General features: G+C 44.7%; 1 pseudogene; it reads left to right on the top strand.

Moving 5' to 3' along the window:
* Positions 1 to 9,941: 9,941 nt before the first annotated feature.
* Positions 9,942 to 16,285, top strand: LOC149349602 (uncharacterized; annotated as a pseudogene).
* Positions 16,286 to 23,784: the final 7,499 nt, after the last annotated feature.

A 23,784-nucleotide genomic window follows, 5' to 3' on the forward strand; every position in this document is an offset into this window, starting at 1 on the left:
CGTGCCTTGTCGGTGATTAATGAAGCATATGAATAGATTACTAACAACTTGGTTAGCCCTATAGAAAAATCATGTTACAAAACAGTCGGTTGAGACCGTACCCAGCCTCCACATTGTTTCCTCTGCAGAGCCGCATATTGCCTTTCTGTTTATGCCCCTGCAGCAGAAAATGTTGCACAAAGTTAATGAGGAAAAGAAATTTCACTGACAAGCTGCTCTGAGACTACTGCTAGAAGGGTACTGAAGCCCCGTGAAAATGTGAAGATGCAGTTGCGCGCGTTGGCTCCGACGGTTTTGTTTCTACCATCCGCTTTATTCTTGTCACCTGCACCTTAAGATACACAATTTCGAGATTTCAATAGGCGATGATCCTATGGGATTAATGTGGCCACCGCGATAACAGCGAAGAGGAGCGCGCGTACCGCACCTTCGCACGCTCCAGGCATGCTCCCTCTTAGCTGCTAAAACCCTTCCACAGACAGCTGCTCAGAAGCGGAATCGAAATTTGAGCTATATATATAGTTGGCATAGCATCATGGAAAAAATGGCACACTCATCACTTGTGTTGTTTGGTCTTCTTTGCTCATGCAGAACGATCCTGAGAACCACACAGCCTTGCTAATTCCAGAAAAGGATATGGCGCACAATTCATAATAATAATAAAAAAACTGCAGGCAACAGTGCACAATTTTTTTTCACTCAAAACTTTCATCTGCTACGTTTCCTGGCTGTTACTTTTTTTTTTGCAGTCCTATGAAAAACTCTGCAGCAATGTGTTTTGTTGCATTTGATGCTCTGGTGCATTTAACAACTATATGTGGACACTTGAGAGCACTCTCAACTCTCACTTTAGGTCGTACACACATGTGTGTAGCCCAAAAAAATTTAACTTCATATTGTCTCTCCCAGATGCATACAAATCACATACATCACCACCTGGACAGCATGACCACAGATGTCATGCATATTCAAGAATGCTGATTCCATGGCTGCAGTTGAGGTTTTCGGCCAGAAGCATGGGTAGCGGGGCGAGCTGGCACAGGTTGATCGCTTGCAACATAATCACTAGCGAAATGCGCCGTAGTATGTGCACCGACATTTGCAGCTGAACTGGTTTTTACTGAAATGTGAAATTTTTAGTAGTCACTGAAGAAGAAAATAAGTAAAGTGTGTATTGCAGAAACAAAAAAAATAATAAAAAAATTAATTCAGCTGGTGAATGTGAGAGATTTCAGTTGCAAAGTATATATGCCAATCCTAATTTATCTTCGAGAAAGTACTCTACAAGCTATAATTAGTCCAAAAGTGATGGCCTACAGAGTGTTTCACTGAATGTGGCAATTTTTTAAATAGATTAAATACAGCTACGATATTTATTTAACCCGCAGACTTGTAAATTAATATATAATATTTAACTTTTTACCAGTTACAGTAATGCCTCTTATTATAGCTGACCATAATATCCGCATCAGTTTTTAGATTCCTCAAATTGTGATTCTCTCGGCTGCAGCGCACTGAGTTTGGGGTGCCCAAACAGGCGAAACTGCACGAGCTAGGAGCACTCGCAGCCACGCCTACGAGTGCATACCCAGCTCTTTCCTCGAGCAGTTCCCACTGCGGTCACTAAAGTATATACACACTTCATTCCCTACAACTGTTTTTCAAGCTCAGCCAGTGTAAAAGCAGATCCCTTTAAGAGCTGTTAATTCCTTATAAAAGAACTAATCCCAGCTGGGACACACCTTGCACAGAAAGATTACAGCAGAAGCCTTAACACAGCTGCAATACCTGCAGGTTTTTGACTGGTATCAACTGAAAATGTAGACAGTTTAGTCTCACAAATCCCAACTGACCCCTGCTGAGATCACACACAACCCTGTGGTTTCCATAGCTGGTGACCAGTCAAAATCTGCCATTCTTGTGAAGTTGACCTGCTATTGACTAGGACAAACATTTGGCTTTTATTATGTCATTAACTAGAACAATTTGCAATGATATTTCAGGCACACTTCAGTTTTGATTACACAGTTTCACTTGGTTCCAGCTCGAACAGTGAAGCTGCTTTGCAAGAGAAGGTGTGGCATCATACATTAGCAAGCAGCTATGATTCTTAATTTGAAACTGGCCAACAGATTTCTGCTTGAGACTGAGTGATATTAGTTCATATCAGCTGCAACTATGTCAAATTCTCAGTTTAGGATGTTTCCCTTGCACGTATGTAAATCCAGATGGCAATTGCCCAGTGAAAGCAAATTATATTCACCTGAACTATAGCTAATCTACTGCCTTCATGACTGTAGAAAAAAAGGTTTAAAGCTCCTTCAAGTAAGTGCAATATTAGTACAAGACGCACTTAATTTTCATTGAAAGGTATGATGGCATTTTCATCAAGCAGAGAGATACAGTAGGCATTAGAACTTCAATGTGGGACATGGGTCATATGGTTACTTGGTCATCACAAAGCTGAACTTTTCTTATTAAATAGCAGTAGAAATAATTTGCTTATTGCTAAGATGTCAGGTTGAAAGCTCTTGACTTTAGTTGTTATCAAAGCAGCTGAGGCAAGAAAATTGTGCAAAGCACACATTTTACCCCATTAAAGGTGAAGCATAGAAGAACATACCGTCAGATGAACCTGTGCTCATTGAAAAAATAATGCAGACAGTACAATAAGAGCCAACAGCCCCTGTAAAAGAATTTAAAGGCCCAGATTGCAGTATAAATCACTCAATCATTCATAAATCAATATGTTCAGAACAATCCTTGCAAAGTTTCAAATCAGGTTATTTACTGAGCAGAACAAATAAAATGTACTGCACTCATTCTGCCCACACATTTTTGAAAAGGCATGAATGAATGCCTGACAGTGTAACAGACCTCTTTGCTGTTTTTCTTCCATTCACACAATATTAAATTAAAGATTACAAACAGCCTGATAATTGTAGATACATAAGGGCAAACTGTGCAATTACTCCTACTGGAAGCAAAAGAATCAAAACAAGCAAAAGCTACAAGAGACAATTATTACAGGTACAACAAATACAGATTAATTTTTTTCTTTTTGAAATGTTAGTCATGCTGATCCTAGTGTATCAATAATGAGTGTGATTTTGCAAGAAGTGTGCTATAAAGTAGAATTTCTTTTCATGACATAGATTCTATTGTGCCGTGATTATACATTGTCAGCCTCACCTTATTTATGTTCTTTCCCAAGATGCCATCTTGGAAAGGCACTTTTATTTAACTTGCACGCACACACACACACATATTTTTCACTGCCAGAAAACTGCGCATGGTAATGTAGCAAAACACTGAAGAATAATACAGCAGCTTCAGCTGCCCCTTAGGTTGTGCACAGATGGTACAGTAAAGAGCTCTTTGTGTGATCCACCAAAGCTGTCAGGTAAGTACATATATGCCAGTGTGCTGCCTTCCTGTACCTAGCTAAATTTTGTGGTTCCGCAACTTTCGATGGGAAGTGAATTTTGTTGAAAAGTTTCATATCTAAAAATGGTGATGAGTAATGTCTGTTTGTAAAAAAGACTGGAAAGACCTAGAAACAGGAATATGCGAACACTTGGTGACATAAGACAGCTATTCAAAACACATTTGAAACATTCTTCAAGCTATATAGCCCACATGGAAAACATGTATCATATCTGAGTTCTAATATCGTTTTTTTTCTCATGGATACTAGATTCAAGGATTTCACATTAAAGAGCAACCACAGAATCTTCCGTAATGTGACACAAACATACCATAATAAGCTAAGCTACCACTATAGTATAAGAGAATATGCTAGAATATTTGATTCAGTACACATATTCCATTGAATTTCAGCTGCAGGAGAGAGAACCACGGTTAAGTAAAATACCACTCTATCTGTTGACCTTTGAAATATTCCCGAAAGAGATAATTTTTTTTGTGCGTTAACTTAAATTCCATTGTCAGAAAATGATTTAAGCATATAATTTGTTTTCCTGCAACTAGTGCATTGCTGACTCAAAGTGTACTTGATCTGTGAGCAAAACTGTGCTGTCCATGCACTGGAAGACCAAGCACCTGAAGTTATCGAGCTGAAGCCATTAGTGATTAAATTTTTTTAAAGAGTATGGAAGATAAAATAGAATCCAGCAGTTTACCAGCCTCTATATATTGGCAGTTTACCACCAGGTTCAATTTGGTTATTTAATTTAATAATGAACGACTATACAAAAAATTCTCAAGGATAGCGAAAAAGGGAGCTCAAAAGCCAAGTAGGTACAGTTTGCTTGGTAAAATCCTATGTTTCGTCACATCGAAGATTTTCTGAACACTGAGAAAAAAAGCGCAGTTAAACAATTTGTCAAATGACGAATACAGCTCAGCTGCAAATTTGTGAAGAATTAATGCAATGCCCCTTATTGTAATATTGCCTTCCTGATGATCAAAAAAAATAGAGAATGTTAAAAAATCTTGTCATGCATTCAAATAGGAATTTTTCTAGTATTTGGGATGGAGTCAATAACAGGTAAATTGGTCAGTAGCTCTCAATGCATTTTTTGCCTTCCCTTTAATAGTGGCCTATATCAAAGCTTATCAAATCATGACAGAATTTTCCTGAGACTGTTCAGTCAAAAAGAACGGAACGTTTGCAAGAGCATGATGATACCATGGTAGCAATGAAGTGGGCATATTTCGCCTAAAAGTGCACCAACCTGGCCAGATCCCCCTTTGAGAGCCTCACAATGTATGTTAAAGCAGGTGAAAGTTTTTTTTAGTGCGCAAGTGGTGTTGTGTTGTGTTACTGCCATTCTTTTTGCAAGCCTGAAATATTGATTGAAATTATCAGCTTTTTATGATGGATTATTCAGCAAACCATCAGTGCATTGAGACACCTTATTTCTTCCATGAAGGGGGTTAATCTGCGACACCTTTGCAGGGTTTTTTGTTTAATTAATAGTAACAGTAACAATGATGATAATGCTTTGTAAGCATTAAAACAACTCTATGTCTAAGAAATGCTTATAAAATACTTCAGATGAAACTGCAGCACAAGCACTCACATTCGCATCAGGGCACAAAATAATCTTCTTGTGACAACATGAGAGGATCTCTTTTGCAGCCTTCCTGTTCCTGACGAACCTCTCACCAACCCCCAACTTCATTCTCTTTAGTGCATCCTCTTAAGATACACACCTCACCCCTGGCCATTTTTTTTGTCTGCCGCCTCAGAGCTTCCCCTGCACGCCCCATTTGCTATGATCCCTATGCTGATCTGGAACGTGCCCTCTTTTCCTGCCCCATCATCATCATTAGCCTGACTTCGCCCACTGCAGGACACATGCCTCTCCCATGTCTCTCCAATTATCCCTGTCCATTGGCAATTGCAGCTACCGTATCCCCACAAACTTCTTAATCTCATCCGCCAAACTAACTTTGTGCTGTCCCCTGCTATCTGTTTGCCTTCTCTTGGAATGCACTCTGTTACCCTTAAAGAGCAGCGGTTATCTTGCCTTCACATTACATGCCCTGCCCAAGCCCATTTCTTCCTCTTGATTTAGACTAGGATGTCATTAACCCGCGTTTGTAACCTCACCCACTCCGCCCTCTTCCGATCCCTTCATGTTACACCTGTCATTTTTCTTCCCATAGCTCGCTGCGCTGTCCTTAACTTAAGCTGAACCCCATTGCCTTTCAATTACAGCATTACCCATAGCATCGGACAAGCTGATATGGACCAGATGGCTCTGGTGACACTGGCACAAGATATCCACAGCGCTTCATGTTGCATCATAATAAATTTGTTTCTCTTTCAGACTCACATGCAGCTGCTGCAGCATCCATGCATGCGTGTGTTCCTTAATTTGAATGTGGGTGTTTGTGCTGCAGTTACATCTGAAGTGTCAAACAAACTTTCCTGGGACCTCGTTTTCTTCTTAATATATTTTGTTTACTGGTGATTATGTTGGAGTGCCTGTCTATTCTTTTGCTTGGTGGGTGCCATGTATCAACTTTCTTCCCTTTGTGTAAATTAAATGGATGATTTGTTGCTTCACCCCACGTCTTTAAATAATGCTGCTCATTCACGTACTTCTTTTTTGTACCGTATATAGGACAGTTGACCGCTTGCTTTTGTTCTGCTGTTCAATATGCTGTAATGAGTATGTGTGTGCAGTTTATGACCAAGTAGAATGAGCCCATGCTTGTCTATGGTTTGGCTTTATGCGGTTTATCGTACGTCCCAGAGCGACTAAGGCTATGAGGGACACCGTAGTGGAGGTCTCCGGAACAATTTCGACCACCTGGGGTTCTTTAACGTGCACCGACATCGCACAGTACAAAAGGCCTCTAGCATTGCGCCTTCATTGAAATGAGGCCAACAAGACCGGGATCAGGCCCGCATCTTTCAGGTCAGCAGCTGAGCACCACAACCCCTAAGCCACCATGGCGGCTTGCCCATGCTTTTCATTCAGTGTTTCGGTATATACACTGCATTTGCCATCACCTGTTGGGTCACCTTGTCAAGCCACTGACAGCAGTAGCTTTTTGTGGCTGCTCCCTCTTTGCATGAAAAGAAAATCCAATTTCAATTAAAGAAATTATGCGTTAAAATATTTCGTTCCATCACCTTACTTATCCACTCTCAAGGCACAAGGGCATTATTTAGAGAAATGGGTGAACAGAACAAATTATTAACAGAACAAATCAGTTGCAGCTTTCTTGAAGGCGATGTTATTGACGATCACAGTGACAAAGGCAACAAAGTAGTTCCAGTCGTTACTGGTGTGTGGAAAAAATGAATATATGACATGCGAGAACACAGACTTTAAACATGTGGTCATTATGTGATGAAATATAGGGCTCATTGTAGTGCTCGTGAAAAGCTAAAAATCCAGAGGAAAGAAATAGGAGTTGTAAAACAGAAAACAAGACTGTCTGTAGTGTTGCAACTGAATAGTAAAAAGAAGGAAAAATTATAGTAAAGCAAGAGAAATATCAATATTGTTGTGACAAATTTGGCGCCAAGAAAAGGGCATTTGAAATGTTAAAAACATCTTGCCATCCGAATATCACTCCCAAATTTTAACAAGAATTGCAGACAATTTTAGAATGTGTGGTAAAATAACTATTTTGATTCAAATTTAATACCCACCTTTGCTGCTCTGCCAATGCTAAAAGTGGTAAAAATTTTTCTCGAAACATGCAATACCTAGAAGCACAATTTGAAACACTTTTTGTATAACGTGTCCATACCTCTGGATTGTAAAGTTGAGATTTCGGGGCATGGTCAAAGTTGTCTACCACTCATATTAATAAGACAGCAAGAGCTGAATTACAACTATGCAACATTAAAATGATCATTAAACTGCAAGATCAAATAACCCCAGTTGAAGGACTCATCATGCTTCTGCAAGGTTCCAGTGGTTCTCGCTAAGCTGGTGCCAACAATATATGATCCCAGCTCTTTGAACAGCACTTCAACAAACCTTTGTTAGCAGAAGCACGAAGTTAGCAGTGCACAAAGTGCCATGAAATTGCGGCCGACCATGCTCACGTCAAGGACCTCATTTCAACAGCAACTAACATACAGAAATATCTACACAGTAGCAAGATTTATTACAATGAAAAAAGGGTTTTCCTTGCTGCTAACCAATACAAAGTTGCCTATTTTGAGTCCTTGTGACACTTACGGCCAAGTGAAATGTGCCTTGTGAATTACTTCTGCTTATATGCATTGCTTACAAGGTGAGTTATTATTGAGAAAGTTGACTTAGAATTGAAGAAAGCATATCAGTTTGAGTAGTTTAAGCACACAAACAAGGAAGGAAAACATCGGAAATGAGCTGCAACCAATCAATTTATTTCCTGGCTGAAGCACTGTACACAGGAAGGAATGAATCATTATTAGTATGGCTTCAATGCCAAGCAATACTGCAATTAAATAAGAAATTCAAAAGACAAGCCAGTTATGAAAGTTGTTCACGTGCCATCATGTCTATGCTATTATAACCGGTATCCTAATCTCTTAAAAGACGTTCAATCTCATAGGTAAATGAATGTGTCTTAAAGGGGGGGGTGGGGTATACTCCATTGCCACGCCATCTAGCATTACCTACTGACAGATTTAAGTATTCCCACAGAACACCAATGCAGAATACCAATAGTTTGCAATGTCTTTTCTGCCACCCATATATTTCTAACACAAAATGTGTGTGGATTCAGGCAAGACAGCTTGAGAGAAGTGGTACAAAACAATTGAGGATTCCGAACCTGCTGGCCACCTTTTTGACGTTAATTGTGGAATATATTGTGGGCTTAGGGCACAACTGCTGTTAGCTTCGGTGCATAGGGCACACGTCGTGAAGTTTCCATTTTGTCTTAATAGTAGAATGAAACTTTGGTCACTGACCATGTCGAACATGTTGATTGACATTGCAGAACCCAAACAGGTTGCTCGTTCAAAATGAAGGACAGGTCATGAAAAGGCAGCTCCTTAACTAATCAGGGCAATGACTTTGCATATGCCTGGTGAAGGTTTCCCTTTGTTCTGATGACTGTCTTAAGCATCATCCATATTTTTATAAAGGACTCCAGGTGCAGCCACACTTACAAATTTCTTTCAGTGGCAAATATTTCCACATTCTCCCAAGCAATTTCATGCCCTGGTTGTGCATGTTCTGCCACAGCAACTGTTCGATTCCTGCCGACATCACTGCGACGCTTTCAGATGCCTGGGTATGTTTCTAGCTGTCTCCCCGATGAAGACCGAATTAATCGTCGCAAGGTAAACGATTCCAGGGAACTTCGAACGAGGCAGAGCATCTTCAACATTTCAAAAAATCCCCATGCAATTTACTAGTTAGAACGTGGGCAATATTCACCTATTGCCTAACACCTGCCCTTCGTCTGGAATGTACAGGGTCGTCAACTTGTACGAACACGCGAGTGCGTGGCCCCACTCTGGTGGGCCACTGCGCACGACACGGCCGCGCATCGAAGCGAAGTGGTAGATGACGTGAAGCACCACGTCCAGGTCCAACTTCTCCTGCGCTACTTGGCTGCGATGAGCGGCCGTGCCGGACGCAGTGGCCCTCCAGAGTGAGGCCACGCACTTGCCGCGTGTTAAGGGTGGACGACCTTGTACATACGAAACCACTGCTCGCTTCAACTGACGAATGCCTCGGGGACTGCAAAACCACCGTGCCTGGATCGTATTTATGACCCTGGCCCCACGTTGTAATGAATTCACATTATTAACTTGCATACATTCTGCGCAAATCAGGTTGAATGCTCAAAACGAATGAGCGCACATATGCCTACTCGCACAACCCATAAATTACGCGAAATGAAAGCGTATTTATGTCGATTAATTATACCAAGATTTTCCGGAGAAAGCTGGAGCGTCTTCCAAGGCCAGTGTGCACAAGCGCGAGCACCCAAGAGCCCTTTCACAACGAATCAAGCGATCAGAACGCGCCACGCAAAAGCCAAGGTCACATATACACGGTGAGAATGATGCAAAACGCCTGCATGACTTTACCACACCGCCTAAAATCCAAGCGCAACCCCGAAATCACACGTCCACGCGTTGACAGAGGCGGATCAAACAAGCAAACGATGCAAAAACGGCGGCTCAAATCCCGTCCGCCAACAATAAACGAAGCCAAGGCAATCCATGGGTGAAAATAACGCTTTGGGCCGGCTTTTCGTTATTTCCACCGGGTCGCAATAACGCTTTGGCTTGGATTTCCGTTATTCTCACCCGGTCGCAATAACGCCGGCCATTCGGCCGCCGCAGCCGGGATCGAACCCGCGTCTTTCGGGTCAGCAGCCGAGCGCCGTAACCACAGCCACTGCGACGGGTTAATGCGTTTTGTGGAAGCCGAGTTATTTCCTGTAAAATTTTGAATTCACGCGTCTTCGCGCCTTTCTCCTCTCGCGACTTTTTGCATGCTGACATGTCGGCGCCTCCGCCGGCCCCACCCACTCGGTCCCTCCTCCGGCTGCCGACGCGCGCGGGAGGAGGGGGCGGAGCTTGCGGCCGCAGCCATGGGAGCTCCGTGACGTAAGAGGCGTCACGGCGAACCAATGGCAGCCCTTTGGGCGAAAGCTCGGCACTGCAGGTTGCCGCGATGCGCGGTAGCGCGAATTCTTAAAACTATATTGTAAATGATTGGTTCGCTTTTGAGGTCAAGTACGCGGCATGAACACTAGGTGGCCTGTACTCTACAGAATGCAAGCGTATTATAGGCACCCCCGAACACCCTTCTCAGGGACCCTTTAACTCGGGGAAATAGCGTACGAAAAGGGTTAATTTCAAATAGCCTTTGGTACATATGTCTGTACAATAGAAGCACGCCTTTTTTTTTTTAGCCTACACTATCCCACATGCCCATTTTTACTGGCACTAGATTCTACAGCGTCAGAACGTCGCCTCTGCACTTATCGCAACTTTGGGAGTGCAGCAAGGTACCACCGAGTTGCCCTGCGCCCTCCAGGCGCCTCCAACGTCGGCGGTGCGTTCAACGTCACCTGTGGCCAGTTTCGCGTCAAAGCAGTTTTTTTTCCCCCAACTGCAGATTCTGGGGGGGGCACACTACCCTGTCCCACATCATGTGGGCCTACCCTATCCCACTACCGAGGGGCAGTGTGAGACCGCGCAGCTCGGAGCCGGGCCTTCAGGCTCGGCTGGTCCAACGGGCTGATTGGGTCGCCGAGGTGCATAAGCTTTTGACCATCCGACCCGGTTGACCTGCTACGTTAGAGGGGCTCCGCCCTTCCTACTCAGCTAATGAAGTTTACTGTCTGTCTGATTTCAAAGTGCACCTATGATGTCCTTTAGTGTGATGTCCCAGAACGAGAGCGCGTGTGGCACCCTCGGCTAGGGCCTGGTAACGGGTGGGAGCGCGACCCGTAGAAACACGTAAACAAAACTCCGTTTTTCATTTCACAGTCTACTCATGGGGGCAGCCGTTCGTTAACAATTGGCGAGACCTTTGAAGAAGACTGGCAAAGTATGCAACGTCATTTCGGAGGGAGCACCGCAGTAAATGTGTTGTGAAGCCGGACATACCCCCTAAAGGTGCAGTCGGGCCAGCTTCTCGTGGAAGCCCGCATGCTGCCGCGTGCTCTACATTTTCTCACTGATACAGTCGTTTAAACTGGGCAGCTCCACATGAAAATAATTTTTCTCTCTCTCTCTCTTTCTCGAGAGAGAATACTTTGATTTAAAATACAGTAATTCGCAGGATCCGGTTGGTCGGGGCCAGGGCTCCACTGACTTGCGGACTATGTGGATGGTCCAAGCTCGAACGGCATGCTAAACCGCACAACCGTAACTGACGACGGCGCAGACGATGCCCCGGGTCGCCTCCGGCGCCCGTTAGCGTGTTTGTAAATGCAGCGGGGTTTCGGCCGGTTAATGGCCGCGCAGGTTACGCGCGGACAAAATTGCGGACACGTTTTGCGGACACTTTTTGGTGACACTTTTTGGTGACGCGTACACAGCCGTTCAATGCTTTCGCATTCATAATAGCTTTGAAGAGGAGGAAGCAAACGGCCAGGCCATCTTTCTTGTGGAGGTAATGTCTTGCCAGCCATTTTAAATAGAATTCCATGACCGGAACTGTGTGTTTTTTAAGTTCAGTTAGAGTACAAAGATAATTAGCAAAATCTTGGAGCTCTTAGGCTCCCTGATAGCATTTTAGTGCCTCATTAGCACCATGCGGGAGCAAAATAAAAAAAATGGTCTCTAGTAGCAGAGGCACTAAGGAAGCCAACAGTAGATGCTGTGATAACATTCAAAGACGGTTCTATCCAAGGTCCTAGAGCTCTTTGGGTTAACGTGAATCAGTAACTCTCCCTGTCGGCTGAAAGAAGTTGACCGGTGACAAGTTTCCTCTGCTGGCTGGGCAGCATAGGAAGTAAAAAAAAAAGCCCACGAAACTAAACGCTTAGTAAAAAAAAAAAAACGAAATTGAGTTGGATAATGGCTATGGAGGGTGTGCCTATGGAATTAATTGTTCAGGAAATGTTGGCATAGCCAAAAAGTTCGTATTAAAATTAGTTTTTACTGTAAACTCATTTATCTGGGCAGGCCATTTTAGTGGGCAGGCCAGCAGCAGTATCGGCAACATGCTCAGCAACCATTTTTGTCTTGCTCTACAGATTTTGGCGGCCCTTCTGTGCGGACCAGTTCCACCGCGTGGCTACGACCCAGTGGCTACGTCGTTTGACCTGGTCAACGAGCCCTCGCATCGCGGGAATGAATGGTGGCCCAGCGCCTACGCATCAAGGGCAATCGACGTGGATGTGTTCAGTGAGCCGGCATCGGAAAATCTGGCTCGTGCCAGGTGCCCGGCGATTACATTGTTTTCCGTTCCGCAACTGACAGCGCATCGCTTCATCTCGACAACTGTGACGTCACATCACATGGCTCAGCAAGCCCCTTTAAAAGAGCGAGCAACATCGACTTTCTTCAGTGGGCAGGCCAGCAGCAGTATCGGCAACATGCTCAGCAACCATTTTTGTCTTGCTCTACAGATTTTGGCGGCCCTTCTGTGCGGACCAGTTCCACCGCGTGGCTACGACCCAGTGGCTACGTCGTTTGACCTGGTCAACGAGCCCTCGCATCGCGGGAATGAATGGTGGCCCAGCGCCTACGCATCAAGGGCAATCGACGTGGATGTGTTCAGTGAGCCGGCATCGGAAAATCTGGCTCGTGCCAGGTGCCCGGCGATTACATTGTTTTCCGTTCCGCAACTGACAGCGCATCGCTTCATCTCGACAACTGTGACGTCACATCACATGGCTCAGCAAGCCCCTTTAAAAGAGCGAGCAACATCGACTTTCTTCAGTGGGCAGGCCAGCAGCAGTATCGGCAACATGCTCAGCAACCATTTTTGTCTTGCTCTACAGGTTAGTAAAAACGTTTCCATGTACTGTTATCGTAGTGACAACCGGTTTCTGTTGCTGCTGCCCTGCCCACAGTGTTTCAAATGTATTCTGGCGCACATTGCTTTATTGCCTACTAACCTACTTCTTTCGGGCGATATTGAGACAAACCCGGGACCAACTGAGAAGCAATTGCTGTCGGAACTGCTAGACGGCCAAAAGAAAGTGCAAGGAACTATTGAAGGAATTATCGACGGTCAGAACGAAATAAAAGAGCAAATGGTTACACTAAACAACAGAATAGATAGCATTGAACAACAGTTGTCCAAACTAGGCACGCTGTCAAAACAAGTAAGCGAAATAGAAAAAACAATAGCAGATTTTGACAGCCAGTTGTCCTTTCTGATGAATAAGGTGGACGACTTAGAAAACAGAAGCCGTCGCAATAATCTTATAATTTATGGTTTAGAAGAGTCAGAAAACGAGACGCTTGAAGAACTTGAAAACACAGTGAAAGACGACATAATAAAAGAGAAGATAGGTATAACACCTACAGGTATAGAAAGACTTCATAGGCTTGGGCGTAAATCCAGTGACAGATCTAGACCGGTTATCATAAAATTTCTTGACTATCGGGAAAAGGCATCCATTTTACAAGCAGCCTACAAACTAAAAGGATCGTCGTACTCTATCTCGGAAGACTTCTCAAAGCGCGTGCGTGACTTACGTAAACTTTTGTGGGACAGCGCAGCGGAAGAAAAAGCAAATGGCGCTAAGGTAAAGCTGGTCTTTGATAAAATTAGCATTGATAGTGTTATGTTTGCTTGGGATGCCCAGAAAGGAGAGCGTGTCAGATTGGTCAATAAGAAAAATAACTGACAGAAAAAGCATGATCCTACATCCTTGAAAATCTTAAACATTAACTGCAGAAGTGTAATCAATAAAGTAACCGAGCTTGAAGGGCTCCTTTTTACTAACGATTCAGACATTGCTGTGCTAACCGAAACATGGTTACATGATGCAATTTTCGACAGTGAATTCGTGCCTACTGGTTACAATGTACTCCGGAAAGACCGTACTGGAAGAGGTGGCGGCGTCTGTATGATATACAAGAAATCATTACGAGTTTTAAGGATGCCTGATGTGCCTAATGTAGAGTGCATTTTCAGTAAAACATATTGTGGTACAATCAGGTACATTATAGGTGTGTTGTACAGGCCCCCTTCTTCTTCCATATCGGTTTTAAATGATTTGAAAACTTACATGAACACATATTTAAAACCTGGCGATCGGATAATTCTAGCTGGCGACTTTAATCTGCCTAATATTGACTGGCGCACGATGTCCCTCAAAAACCATAACGACAAAACAGGTGATGCCATGTTGGACATAGCATTTGCATTTGATTTATCCCAACTTGTTGACGAGTACACCAGGGTACACGATAGCGCTAAATCTATACTGGACCTTTTCTTCGTAAGCGGATCTATTAGTACTAAAACAAAATGCGAAATAATCCCAGGAATCTCCGATCACCAGGCCGTGTTCCTTACCTTATCTGATGCCGCTATTGACAGCCATCCAAAGCAGTCATGTTTTCCTAACTTCTCACGCGCTGATGACACATCAATAATCGATACCTTATCCTTTTATTTTGATAGTTTTTCGAAGTCTACCGTAAATGTAGACGATCTGTGGATTTCTTTTAAGGATCTGGTTATGATGTGTATTAACCGTTTTGTGCCAAGCATTGTTAAAAAGACAAAACGTGACAATCCCTGGATTTCCCGCACTTCAATACAAATGCGTAGAAAATTAAAAAAGTTGAAAAAGAAAAGGCAAGCAGTTGTCCAACCTGAAGGCCTGCTGGATAAAATTTCCGCTCTGTCAAGTCAACTACGAGGACAGGTAGCACTTGATAAAGAAAATTATTTTGGCGATTTGTTGCCTAATTTTATAACTAGCTCACCTGAAAAATTTTGGCGTACAATCTCACCAGTATCTAGGGATTCTCATGCATTTGAAATCAATGGCACATTAACACATGACGGAAAGGTAATATCAACCGCCTTTAACGAATACTTCAAATCCGTTTTTACTAAGGATAATGGCATACAACCTGTGTTCGAAACATGCTTACCTCCGATGCCTGATCTTGTCATCAGTGAACAGGGTATAACTAAAATGCTTTTGAATCTTAACGTAAAAAAATCCCTTGGGCCTGATAAAATACCCAATGCATTCCTAACGAGGTATGCAGAATGGGTGTCCAAGTATTTGTTTATAATTTTTTCTAGGTCTCTAAACGAAGGACAGGTTCCGGGCGACTGGAGGACAGCCAGAGTTCAACCAATTCATAAAAATGGAAACAAACAGTACATTAATAATTACCGACCGATTTCATTAACATCGACCGTTTGCAAAATTATGGAACACATAATACACACCCACATTTCCCATTTTCTTGAACAACACAATTTTATTACAAATTTCCAACACGGATTCCGGAAAGGTTATTCTACTTGTACCCAATTAGTTCAGACTATACACGATTTTGCGAATGCTATTAACAATAGTAGCCAAACAGATGCCATTTTTATGGATTTCGCCAAAGCATTTGATAAGGTCTCTCACAAAAAACTGCTTTCCAAAATTAATAGCACACTCAGAAATAACAAAATCATTAATTGGATTTCAGCATATTTGAGTAACCGTCAGCAATATGTCTCTTTTGGGGAACATTCCTCTCAAACTGTTTTTGTTGACTCTGGCGTCCCTCAGGGCTCAGTGCTTGGGCCACTCTTGTTTATCATTTACATTAACGACATCGTGAAAGACATTCCTGTTAATATTAAACTATATGCGGATGATTGTGTGCTATACTCCGAAATTAAAAACATGTCAGATCAGGTAAAACTTAATGAGGCTTTTCAGAAAATTAATGCCTGGTGTGATGCATGGCAGATGCCTATCAACTTTCAAAAAACCGTGTATATGAGAATCACTCACAAGAAAAGTCCACTGATGTTCCAATATTCATTTGATAACAACATTCTTTCCGAAGTCTCACACTACAAATATCTAGGGCTATGGATTACTAACAACCTTGACTGGACTAAACACATTGATCAAACTGTAAATAATGCAAACCGTAAACTTTTCTTTCTTAGGCGTGCATTGAGACTTTCCACACCCCGAGTTCGGCTTCTAGCGTATAAATCGATTGTCCTTCCAATACTAGATTATGCGGCAATAATCTGGGATCCATTCACCAAAACAAACGTAAATAAAATTGAAAAAATACAAAAGAAAGCAGTACGTTTTGTTTACAATAGCTATGGACGCACATCAGTAAGTGACCTCTTAAACAGGGCTGCTTTAATATCTATAACCGAAAGGAATCGCGTTGCTCGACTAAAGTTCCTATACCAATTGGTCAAAGGTCATTTTAAAATTAACATTGATGGACTAATATCCTTCTCTTCAGGTTATTCTACAAGACAACGTCACAATCTTACAATCACCCCTTTCACCCAGCGTAATAACTGCTTTAAATATTCCTTTTTTCCGCGAACAGTAACGGAGTGGAATCAACTTACTAACGACGAAGTCCTACAGCTATCTGTAACATCATTCATCGGCAACCTCAGTGCACAATAATGTCCTCTGTCATGCATTCCCGTTTCCCATTTTTTTATGACCTGATTTTAATATTGTGATCGTTTTGGTGCTCTTTCTTCATTTAATTAATTCCCTGTTGACCATGTTCACTGATGACTTGATAGTAGTGTATTTATATGCCCCAAACCTTATTGTACTTTTTTGCTGTGTTACGTCATTGAGCCTTTCATTTTTGCTGTTGTGTTTTTGTTGCTTATTATTAATTTGTGGCCTTTGTACTTTTTTTTCTTAATATTTGTACTTACCTATATTCTGTATGCTCACCCTGCGAAAATCCCTTCCTGGGATTGCAGTATTAATAAATAAATAAATAAATAAATCTCAAAACAAGGTTTTTTTTTTACGACGGTACCATTATTTTCAAAACGGTGCAATGCAGAAGGCCAAATCTTGGTGTATACTTTATGTGAGCGTGTGGGAGCATGCTGAAACAAAATCACGCATGTGAACTTATCTAATTTTATTTTATTGACAGAAACAACACCAAAACTGCCCCCAAATCTTGTCCTAGAAAGAAAAAGTTCACAAAAAATTAGAAAGGGCAGAAAGCAACGATAAAAATGACATAAATAGGAAGGCGCTATCTCTATTGGTTGTTGAGAAACGTGTACCTAAACATGCTCTAAAATACATGGGAAAGATAGGGCTTAACTTGTCCCCTTAATTAATTTTTGGGGTGTGCCTAGTTCCAAGATTTTGGAGGTCCTTCGGGGTCCTCAGATTTTCACTTTCAAACTTAGGCGCTGTATGATTGGTCCAGTGGTGGTGAAGATGTCACGACTTTTTCAATCGCATTCACAGATCGCGGGGAGTCGTCATATCGCTACTGGCGCAGTGGTGCAGCAGTTAAGAGCTGCACGACTGCCCCGGCAGGAGCTTCTTCAAACAGCTACCGGTGGGGCTTGTGAAACCCAGGTTGCTCTTCCCGAGCTCCCGTAATGCGCAGCGCCACGGTGGAGGTGGTAACCGCGTTGAATTTATTTGAATGAATTGCATTGACATACGTGGGTAATGTAGCTCACAACCCGGTGGGCAGGTTGCCATGTGTCATGGTGGCCATTTTGTGATGACGCCGCAAAATCACGTGACCTCTCTCGACCAATCATTCGGAATTGCAAATTTGGTGGTGCTCTCTGACTGGTTCCTTAGGAGTCACGTGACCATGCGGACATCTCCCAATTGACCAGAAAACTACGTTATGGAGAAACCGGACACTGCTTGACGACAGCCTAAATGCTATCGGATTAAAAAGTGACCCTCGCCATTGCTGTTGAGGATGCAACCGCTGTCGAGGCCATCGAACGGGATGTCAGCCGCCCAGAGGGCGTGGGTTCGAGGCGCCCAGTAAGCCATAAAATGACACATGAACATCAGCGAGATATCTACGCTGGACATTAGACATCTCCACCAGACATCCATTTTAGTAACGTTTACCAAAAATCTACGTACCTACAACAGCAAAATTAGTGTCCAGTCCGGGGTATAGAACGTAGTGCAGACATCCAGCTCGACATTTACCAGATATTTGTGCATGGTGTAAGTATAAAGAGAATATGACTATACATAGACCAATATCCCAGGTGAAAATTTCGAACTGGTTCCAGTCCAACTGGTTTAAGGAACACATTTCCAGTAGTTGCAAATCGAGATTTATTCCTTAAACCAGTTGCAACTGGAACCAGTTGCATCTGGAACCAGTTTCGACTGGAACCGGTTGCAATCCCAGATGTAACTGGGACCCGTTGCTATCCCAGATGCAACTGATACCCGTTGCAATCCCAGATGCAGCTGGCACCTGTTGCGATTCCAGACATAACGGCCGGACCTACTGCATCCTAGACACAGACTTTCCTACGGAGGCGTCGGGACGTCCAAGCACTCTAGCTAGATCAAATACATTTGAGCTAGCGAGTGCATTGCCATTACGGGAGCCCGAAACACTGCAGATGACTTTTGAGTGTGTCAGTGTTTTATTGCGCTCGGCGCTTTCACTGAATCTTGAATCTTGTCGTTGAGCATAATCGTCAGGTTTATAGCTGCGGTGGCCGAGCTCAATAGGTCAGGGTTGCTGCAAAACAATGCTTAACTGTTCATTTTTACAGGTGACAAACAAGAGAATAGCACAGCAACCACTACAAACAAGCCCAGTAATTTACGCCATTTTTACCGACGCAAGTCTATGAAGCGTCAAAGAATGCCCTTGCGGCACTAAAAAGCAGTCGTGCTGAGCGGAGTGTGCTTCCCAAGGAGGATATAGGTATATCCTCCTTGGTGCTTCCACATGCACTTCGGCACACCATCCGAACGTATGCCCACATTCCCGTAGTGCAGTTCAGTTTCATACATCACCAGCCTTTGTTTCAGTGCACAGCGAGTTTGGCAAAACAGCCAAATGAGTGAGCGTAAAAGTATAACGTGCCGATAAATGCGTTTCACGAACGCAAAAATAGCATAAAATACGCTTCAATGTGCGAACTGAGTACGCACCTGGAAAGGTCACCATTCCAGCTGGTGAAAACGACTTGTCCTAATTCGTACTGACGGGTCCACTTCACCGAGTAATAAAAGCAAGCAGACTGTCTTCCTTCAGCTCCATCAAGGAAAGAACTGTTGAACAATCTCGCCAGCAATAATAAGCGAATAATTAATTCTATGTCGAGGTTCTTCAAACACAACGTTCCCACGGAACACGATGAGGAGGAGGAGGTAAACTTTATTAAAGAAGAGGTCTTAGGCGCGGATTGGGGTGATGTTCCCCTCCCCGCGGTGGGCTCCTCTTCTAGGCCGGACGCCAGGTGGCCGACCGACGATGCCGTTCGGCGACCTCTTCGGCTCGCTCTGTGACTCGAAGTTGAACCTCCGGGTCCGAGCTGAGTAGCGCGGCCTCCCACTGAGATTGGGTAGAGAGCTGCAGACTCTGCGATGGCTTGTCTTGAGTACATGAGTATAGGATGTGCGGTGTGTCTGCCTTTTGGTGCCCACAGAGAGAACAGACGGGGCTGTACTGCTCCGGGAACCATATGGAGTACATGTACGGATTAAAGAAAGTGTCTGTTTGGAGCTGCCGCCAACTGACTTGTGTTTTACTCAGGGATTTATGTGGTTCTGGGAAGATCTGTCTCTCTTTCTTGAAGTGGGTAGTAATTTCTTTGTAGGTTGTCATTCGCTCCTTGGCCGACCTGAGCTCGGGGTAGCGCACCTCCCGGTTAACCACGAATCCTCGGGCAAATTAGTGCGCCGCCTCGTTTCCAGGATGGTCCGAATGGGCGGGGACCCAGATCAATGTTATCTGGCGGGTATTGGAGATTTTCTGTAAGATTTTGATGGCTGCTGAGTAGGCCCTTCCTTTTGCAAAATTTCGAATTGCTGTTTTGGAGTCACTTATGATGTATTTGGCAGTGGTGGAGGTAATGGCTAAAGCTATGGCAGCTTCTTCGGCCTCCTCCGGAAATTTTTTTTATCTATTGTCGCCGATGCAAGGGGAGAACCTCGATGATCGACAACTGCCAGAGAAAAGGCGTCTCTGTCCGCATGTTCTGCCACGTCCACGTGCGCCGTGTCTTTCTGAACTGAAAATCTTTCGTGAAGTTTTTGTGCCCTAGCCTTTCTTCTGTCCGTATCGTAGTGTGGATGCATGTTTTTGGGCAGAAGAGGGACTGTTAAGTGTTCGTGCACGTGTCTTGGAATTGGCAAGGTGTGTGTACGGATTCCTTGATATTATATTCCTGCTTTCTTTAGGATGAAACGTCCCGTTTCAGTGCCTGATAGTCTTTCATATTGTGCGGTGAGGTGTGCTTCTATCATTTCCGCTAAGGTGTTATGAATTCCTAACTGTAATAGTTTTTCATTTGGAGTATGACGAGGGAGGTTGAGCGCAATTTTGTATGACTGTCTAATTAGAGAATCCAGGTCGTCTCTTGAGAAATCGCACACGCGGTGCATTCAATCATTGCCGCCATGGCTGACAGCTCATGTGGTGTGTGCGAAACTGGCGCATGTTTTGTATCGTCACTTTTTATAGTTTGTAGTCTGCTTGCTGTGCCACGGAAACTATATTAATAATTTTAAATTGTAACATGTTATTATTTTTTCAAGGCTGTAATCGCCATGCGCAGTTTGCGCTATTATTCATAAAATACGATACGAACTTCAACGCGATGGCGTCATAGAGAAAGATTGGTAAAGAGCGGACACTCGGCGAAATCTGGCCCCAGTACCCCGGGAAAGGACCTGCAATCCTCCTCCTCCAATAGATACTCTGCCCACTAGGGGATGGCGCCACCAGTCTTTAAACGCGCGCGCCCGCGCGCGGGTGGCCGGCGCGGCATAAAGATATTGGTAAAGAGCGGACACTCCCATAGTAAGTATTTCTAGGGACCCTACCCATAGGGCCCAGCTATAGCCCAGCGGCCCATTTGACTGCAACGCACCAAGCGGGCGGAGTCTCATAACGTCTGGTTTCGGTTTCAGGCGCGCGCAGTTTGAATGCCTGCATGCGCTGCGCCTCGCTGCCTGGGGCGACTTCCGGTTCCGGTTTCAGGGGCGCGCGGTTTGAATGTTAGCATACGCCGCGCCCCGCTGCGCCGTTGGCAGCGTATAATTAAATAGATTTCGAGTGTTTTTGACCAGCCATGAACGCAGCTGCATCACAGCCTTTGCCAAATATTAGCACTCCACAAAAGACATCAGGTGTTGTGTGAAATGAGAACATTTATTTTGTGCAACATAAACAAAGCCGATACAATGAATTTTACCATTTGGTGCATCATGTGGAGACTTCAGATACAAAACTTACGACATATGAGCTGATGTGCAAAGTACAAAAACAAATAACGCACAGAAATTGCAACTCTCAAGACGAAAGAAACAATACACAGGCAGAAAGTAAACACTAGTGTGTCGTACATTTGCAAAGTGCGGCACATCATGCACGACACAACAGCGGCACCTACAGCAATACTGCGGATACATGCACATTTCTTGTGCACTTAAATCCAGCACCCCCACCCTTCCAGTGCTGTGGGCTCGCATTTCACTCGGGCTGTTTGCTTGTAAGCACGAGACATCCCACCTAACAGTAGTAGTTAGCATCAGTCAGGTCATGTTCGCATCGGCACTGTCACCTGAACTCCAGCAGCTCAGCTAGCTGGCAGCGTTGCATCGCAGCTGTGACGTCCGTAGTCTGTGATATCACCTGAAAAATTCGTAAGTATGGTCATTCTCAGTCTCCTTATATTGTAACTCTGTAAACAGTGAGAAGGTGCGAAAGCGGCGAGGGAATGAAATTACGAGCGGAGTCAACATGTTTTTGCGAACCTCGCGTGCTGAACGTCGTTGCGCAAAGTACAATACACATACCCTACTACACGGCAGATACCAATCAACTTTTTGCAAGCATTTCTACATAGGTCTGTCTGTGTACTAAACCTATGTTCGAGAAAAATATTTAGTACACAGACGGCCACAACACAGACTATGAACCAGTAGTACACAATGTGTTAGGAACACTGAGAAATACACGGGTGCAACGTATGTTTTAAAAAGCATAGAAAATTAAACTATCGGCGCAACAGTTCTTGGTTTTCAAGCTCTTTAGAGTTTAGAAAGGCCGACGCGTTGCCTTTTTTTGCCGGTTTTCAAAAGCGCGTTCCTGTGTTGCCAATGCACGGGTGAAATGTGCGCTTCCACGAGCGCAGATAACGGAGTCTTTCACACGTACAGGGTGGTCCACTCTAGTGCGAACACGGCTCCGCGTGGCCGCGCTCCGCGGAGCGCCAGCGGATCCGGCGCGTTCGCGCATCGAAGCAAAGCCGCGCAGGCGCACAGGGGCCCGGGGGAGGAGCTTCGTGCCGTCTGCTACAAAGTCGCGCAGGCGTACAGGGGCCCGGGGGAGGAGCTTCGTGTCGTCTGCTTCAGCGCTGTACCTTTCCAACCTGGGCGCTGCCATATTGTTCCCTGGACTGCAGTGGGCACTGCGCTAGCACGGTGGAAGCGGCGGCGGAACCGGTTTCCAGCAGTCCAGAGAGGAGGCGTTTCGCCGCTTCCACAGCTAGCGCGAGGTGCCCACTGCAGTCCAGGGAACAATATGGCAGCGCCCAGGGAGCCCTTTTTGGAAAGGGACGACACGAAGCTCCTCCCCCGGGCCCCTGTGCGCCTGCGCGGCTTTGCTTCGATGCGCGAACGCGCCGGATCCGCTGGCGCTCCGCGGAGCGCGGCCACGCGGAGCCGTGTTCCTGTACATACATACGTACAAGAGCAAGGTTTTTGAGCTTTTCGTGCGGCATCTTTTTTTTTTCCACCAGTCCTGAAAACTACGGTCCCGTACTTGCTGCGCGGGAACGGTCGTCTTCGTCGTTCGTCCACTTTCAAAAAAAGTACATTTTAACCTTACACCGACAAATGTCACCCAAAAGAAGTTACATATTGTCGGGGGCCATACAAAAACGTCACGTCCCGAGAAACTCAGCGCAAAACCAAGCAAAACTAACCGCTAGGCACAGCGCGTCGGGCCACAGGCCGTGGGCAGGTTTTTTTTTTTTTCTACGCACCGACCGGCGAGGCTGCATCATGCAGCATCATTCCTCACGCCGCTCCCGCCCAGGGCGTAGCATGACACAGCGTGCGCGCGCCCTTCACAACTTCGCCGGCGTACTAAGCTAGAGTGCTTGAAATGCAGCGTAATTTTGCATAAAGTGCTTGAAATGTAGCGTACTTTTGCAAAAACAAAACATTCCTTCCTTGACGTTGTCACAAACTGCAAGAATGCCATGAACAACAGCCGGCTGGCACGCCGCTTCACGAACTGCAGACAGGGGTGCGGCCGGCGCGGCCGCCTAAATTGCTTGCAATGCAGCGTACTTCCACAAATAAACATTTCTCACCTTGCCGCGGTCATAAACAGGAGGAGTTCTGCGTCGAAGGGCAAGAGAGACGAAAAAAATTGCGGTCTGCCCGCACGAACAAAGACACCGCACGCTTTCACGCGCACTAAACTGCCCCCACGATGCTCCGTCGTCTGCTGCTCGGATGGGTCTGCCGCCGCGCCGGCCGCCCGCGCGCGCCCTCAGTTGGGAATTTTCGCTCCCCACTTGACCCACATATGGAACCACTTACTTCCCATCAGTTGGTCCCCATTTCGTCCCATTTGGATCTCTACTGGGAAACGATGTTTGCCAGTTGTTGGAAAACTGGCACCATTTGCCTCCCCCTTGGCCCCAACTGGTGTCC

The sequence above is a fragment of the Amblyomma mixtum genome, chromosome 3 (assembly GCF_055824585.1).
Source record: "Amblyomma mixtum isolate Tamu chromosome 3, ASM5582458v1, whole genome shotgun sequence".
NCBI classification, from domain to species: domain Eukaryota; kingdom Metazoa; phylum Arthropoda; class Arachnida; order Ixodida; family Ixodidae; genus Amblyomma; species Amblyomma mixtum.